The following is a 6,000-nucleotide window of genomic DNA, read 5'->3' on the forward strand; positions in this document are numbered from 1 at the left end:
CTTTTCGCTATGATGCAGTCTAGTGCAGACGCACACTACGGCTCTCCGGAGCTGTCCGAAGCCAAGCGCCGGTGGCCGGCGTCTTTCGGCTGAAGCAGCGCTTCGGAGCGTAGGGCTGCCGCTCCGCTGTTGTGTGCGCGAAGCAACCGCTTCTCCTGCTCCGGCAGCCGGACAGAGCGGTAGCTTGTACGAGGGCGAAGAACGTTGCCGCAGGGAGACGACATTGTGTGCACAGCCTTGCGACTGCTAGAGGACGGTGGCTAAAGCTCCCTGCCTTTTCAATGCACTGCTGGCATGCTTTATTGAAGGTGTTCCGAGACAACTTTCCTGGGTTTTGACTTCGTCCTGATGCAGCCCCTCTTGGGAAATTGGTGCTCGTCCCAGAAGGCTCGAGATACAGAAAACTCGATGGCAGCTGCAGAAATGAAGGGCTGCGTTGAGTTGTCGAGAAGCAAGAACGTAGACAAGCGCCTTGTGTTTGGGAGTCAGCAGCTGCTGGACTTTTGCGATTGCTTTCACTGTGCTCTTAATGCCAGGAAGGCACGTGCACGCTGCAACAACCAGCTGGGCAAGAGTGGGCAGAAGAGAACGGGCGTCAGACAGCAGCTTACATAGTACCATGGAAAGAGCAGTGTTTTTGGAGTGTGCAGCAAATCCGTGTTTCTGGACAAGGGAGGCATAAGTGCGCTGCGCTCCTAAGGTATCTCCCTGCGAGACACACTGTCAAAGCTTTTCGCTATGATGCAGTCTAGTGCAGACGCACATTACGGCTCTCCGGAGCTGTCCGAAGGCAATCGCCGGTGGCCGGCGTCTTTCGGCTGAAGCAGCGCTTCGGAGCGTAGGGCTGCCGCTCCGCTGTTGTGTGCGCGAAGCAGCCGCTTCTCCTGCTCCGGGAGCCGGACAGAGCGGTAGCTTGCACGAGGGCGAAGAACGTTGCCGCAGGGAGACGACATTGTGTGCACAGCCTTGCGACTGCTAGAGGACGGTGGCTAAAGCTCCCTGCCTTTTCAATGCACTGCTGGCATGCTTTATTGAAGGTGTTCCGAGACAACTTTCCTGAGTTTTGACTTCGTCCTGATGCAGCCCCTCCTGGGAAACTCGTGCTCGTCCCAGAAGGCTCGAGATGCAGAAAACTCGATGGCAGCTGCAGAAATGAAGGACTCTGTTGAAGTGTGGAGAAGCAAGAACGTAGACAGCGCCTTGTGTTTGGGAGTCAGCAGCTGCTGGACTTTTGCGATTGCTTTCACTGTGCACTGAATGCCAGGACGGCATGTGCACGTTAAAACAACGAGCTGGGCAAGAGTAATCGAAAGATCACGGCCGTCAGAAAACAGCTTATATATTGCCCTGGAAAGAGCAATGTTTTTGGAGTTTGCAATAAAATCGTGTTTCTGGGCAAGGGAGGCATAAGTGCGCTGCGCTCCTAAGCTATCTCCCTGCGAGACACACTGCCAAAGCTTTTCGCTATGATGCAGTCTAGTGCAGACGCACATTACGGCTCTCCGGAGCTGTCCGAAGCCAAGCGCCGGTGGCCGGCGTCTTTCGGCTGAAGCAGCGCTTCGGAGCGTAGGGCTGCCGCTCCGCTGTTGTGTGCGCGAAGCAACCGCTTCTCCTGCTCCTGCAGCCGGACAGAGCGGTAGCTTGCACGAGGGCGAAGAACGTTGCCGCAGGGAGACGACATTGTGTGCACAGCATTGCGACTGCTAGAGGACGGTGGCTAAAGCTCCCTGCCTTTTCAATGCACTGCTGGCATGCTTTATTGAAGGTGTTCCGAGACAACTTTCCTGGGTTTTGACTTCGTCCTGATGCAGCCCCTCTTGGGAAATTGGTGCTCGTCCCAGAAGGCTCGAGATACAGAAAACTCGATGGCAGCTGCAGAAATGAAGGGCTGCGTTGAGTTGTCGAGAAGCAAGAACGTAGACAAGCGCCTTGTGTTTGGGAGTCAGCATCTGCTGGACTTTTGCGATTGCTTTCACTGTGCTCTTAATGCCAGGAAGGCACGTGCACGCTGCAACAACCAGCTGGGCAAGAGTGGGCAGAAGAGAACGGGCGTCAGACAGCAGCTTACATAGTAGCATGGAAAGAGCAGTGTTTTTGGAGTGTGCAGCAAATCCGTGTTTCTGGACAAGGGAGGCATAAGTGCGCTGCGCTCCTAAGCTATCTCCCTGCGAGACACACTGTCAAAGCTTTTCGCTATGATGCAGTCTAGTGCAGACGCACACTACGGCTCTCCGGAGCTGTCCGAAGCCAAGCGCCGGTGGCCGGCGTCTTTCGGCTGAAGCAGCGCTTCGGAGCGTAGGGCTGCCGCTCCGCTGTTGTGTGCGCGAAGCAGCCGCTTCTCCTGCTCCGGGAGCCGGACAGAGCGGTAGCTTGTACGGGGGCGAAGAACGAAGCCGAAGAGCACCGGGCTTTTGCGCACACCCTAAGGACTGCTACTGGACGGTGGTGGCCGCTCGCCTGCCTCTTCAATTCCCTTCTTGCATCCTTATGGAAGGTGTTCCAGGGAAAATTCCCTGAGTTTTGAATTCCTCCTGATGCAGCCCCTCCTGGGAAATTGGTGCTCGTCCTCTGAGTCTCCGACATGCAGAGAACTCGATGGCAACTGCAGAAATGAAGGGCTGCGTTGAGTTGTCGAGAAGCAAGAACATAGCCAGCGCCTTGTGTTTGGGAGTCAGCAGCTGCTGGACTTTTGCGATTGCTTTCACTGTGCACTGAATGCCAGGACGGCATGTGCACGTTAAAACAACGAGCTGGGCAAGAGCAGGGAGAGAGCACGGCCATCAGAGAGCATCTGGCATCTTGCCCTGGAAAGGGCAGTGTTTTTAGTGTGTGCTGTAAAATCGTGTTTCTGGGCAAGGGAGGCATAAGTGCGCTGTGCTCCTAAGCGATCTCCCTGCGAGACACACTGCCAAAGCTTTTCGCTATGATGCAGTCTAGTGCAGACGCACATTACGGCTCTCCGGAGCTGTCCGAAGCCAAGCGCCGGTGGTCGGCGTCTTTCGGCTGAAGCAGCGCTTCGGAGCGTACGGCTGCCGCTCCGCTGTTGTGTGCGCGAAGCAGCCGCTTCTCGTGCTCCGGGAGCCGGACAGAGCGGTAGCTTGCACGAGGGCGAAGAACGTTGCCGCAGGGAGACGACATTGTGTGCACAGCCTTGCGACTGCTAGAGGACGGTGGCTAAAGCTCCCTGCCTTTTCAATGCACTGCTGGCATGCTTTATTGAAGGTGTTCCGAGACAACTTTCCTGAGTTTTGACTTCGTCCTGATGCAGCCCCTCCTGGGAAACTCGTGCTCGTCCCAGAAGGCTCGAGATGCAGAAAACTTGATGGCAGCTGCAGAAATGAAGGACTCTGTTGAAGTGTGGAGAAGCAAGAACGTAGACAAGCGCCTTGTGTTTGGGAGTCAGCAGCTGCTGGACTTTTGCGATTGCTTTCACTGTGCACTGAATGCCAGGACGGCACGTGCACGCTGAAACAACGAGCTGGGCAAGAGTAATCGAAAGATCACGGCCGTCAGAAAACAGCTTATATATTGCCCTGGAAAGAGCAATGTTTTTGGAGTTTGCAATAAAATCGTGTTTCTGGGCAAGGGAGGCATAAGTGCGCTGCGCTCCTAAGCTATCTCCCTGCGAGACACACTGCCAAAGCTTTTAGCTATGATGCAGTCTAGTGCATACCCACACTACGGCTCTCCGGAGCTGTCCGAAGCCAAGCGCCGGTGGCCGGCGTCTTTCGGCTGAAGCAGCGCTTCGGAGCGTAGGGCTGCCGCTCCGCTGTTGTGTGCGCGAAGCAGCCGCTTCTCCTGCTCCGGGAGCCGGACAGAGCGGTAGCTTGCACAAGGGCGAAGAACGTTGCCGCAGGGAGACGACATTGTGTGCACAGCCTTCGCAATTCTGGAGGACGGTGGCTAAAGCTCCCTGCCTTTTCAATGCACTGCTGGCATGCTTTATTGAAGGTGTTCGGAGACAACTTTCCTGGGTTTGACTTCGTCCTGATGAAGGAGGTGGAATCAGATGGTGTTTGGGATACTTCCTTCGATGTTTGGATTTCTTAAGGTCAGCCACCAGCTGAGGGCCAGTGACCTCTAGACACACACTCTGGCCCTTTTCCCTGAGATTTAAAACTCACCAGTCCCGGTTGCTGATGTCAGTTTGTAGGGCTCCCTTGGGTCTATATGGGAAGCAGAAATTTGAGGAGGGGACAACTTAGGTCTGGGGTCCATTTTTCCATATAAGGATTCTTTGCAGTCAGGCCCCATCCCAGTGGCAGGGGCCCCTGGGCACATCCTTTGGCCATTTTCCCTGGGAAAGAAAATTCACCTGTCCAGGCTGCTGATGTCAGTTTGTAGGGCTCCCTTGGGTCTATCAGGGCAGCACAACTTTGAGGTGGGGACAATTTTGGTCTGTGATCCACCCTTCGATATAAGGATTTTCTGCATTCAGGCCCCAGCCCTGTGCTTGGGGCCCCTGGGCACATGCTTTGGCCATTTTCTCTGGGAAAGAAAACTCACCAGTCCAGGTTCCTGATGTCACATTGTCGGGAACCCTTGGGTCTATCTGGGAAGCAGAAATTTTAGGAGGGGACAATTTTGGTCTGCGATCCATCCTTCGATATAGGGATTCTTTGCAGTCAGGCCCCAGCCCAGTGCCAGGGGCCCCTGGGCACATCCTTTGGCCATTTTCCCTGAGAAAGAAAACTCACCAGTCCAGGTTGCTGATGTCAGTTTGTAGGGCTCCCTTGTGTCTCTCAGGGCAGCACAACTTTGAGGAGGGGACAACTTCGGTCTGGGGTCCATTCTTCGATATAAGGATTCTTTGCAGTCAGGTGCCAGCCCTGTGCTTGGGGCCCCTGGGCAAATTCTTTGGCCATTTTCCCTGGGAAAGAAAACTCACCAGTCCAGGTTCCTGAAGTCACATTGTAGGGCTCCCTTGGGTCTATCTGGGAAGCAGAAATTTGAGGAGGGGACAACTTCGGTCTGCGATCCATCCTTCGATATATGGATTCTTCGCAGGCAGGCCTCAGCCGAGTGCCAGGGGCCCCTAGGCACATCCTTTGGCCATTTTCCCTGGGAAAGAAAACTCACCAGTCCAGGTTGCTGATGTCAGTTTGTAGGGCTCCCTTGTGTCTCTCAGGGCAGCACAACTATGAGGAGGGGATAACTTCAGTCTGGGGTCCATCCTTCGATATAAGGATTTTTTGCATTCAGGTCCCATCCCGGGGTAAGGGGCCCCTGGGCACATCCTTTGGCCATTTTCCCTGGGAAAGAAAATTCACCAGTCCAGGTTGCTGATGTCAGTTTGTAGGGCTCCCTTGGGTCTATATGGGAAGCAGAAATTTGAGGAGGGGACAACTTAGGTCTGGGGTCCATTTTTCCATATAAGGATTCTTTGCAGTCAGGCCCCATCCCAGTTGCAGGGGCCCCTGGGCAAATGCTTTGGCCATTTTCCCTGGGAAAGAAAACTCACCAGTCCAGGTTGCTGATGTCAGTTTGTAGGGCTCCCTTGGGTCTATCAGGGCAGCACAACTTTGAGGTGGGGACAATTTTGGTCTGTGATCCACCCTTCGATATAAGGATTTTCTGCATTCAGGCCCCAGCCTTGTGCTTGGGGCCCCTGGGCACATCCTTTGGCCATTTTCCCTGGGAAAGAAAACTCACCAGTCCAGGTTCCTGATGTCACATTGTAGGGAACCCTTGGGTCTATCTGGGAAGCAGAAATTTTAGGAGGGGACAACTTTGGTCTGCGATCCATCCTTCGATATAGGGATTCTTTGCAGTCAGGCCCCAGCCCAGTGCCAGGGGCCCCTGGGCACATCCTTTGGCCATTTTCCCTGAGAAAGAAAACTCACCAGTCCAGGTTCCTGATGTCAGTTTGTAGGGCTCCCTTGTGTCTCTCAGGGCAGCACAACTATGAGGAGGGGACAACTTCAGTCTGGGGTCCATCCTTCGATATAAGGATTTTTTGCATTCAGGTCCCATCCCGGGGTAAGGGGCCCCTGGGCACAT

The sequence above is a fragment of the Lonchura striata genome, chromosome 1 (genome assembly GCF_050655825.1).
Source record: "Lonchura striata isolate lonStrDom1 chromosome 1, ASM5065582v1, whole genome shotgun sequence".
NCBI lineage: Eukaryota > Metazoa > Chordata > Aves > Passeriformes > Estrildidae > Lonchura > Lonchura striata.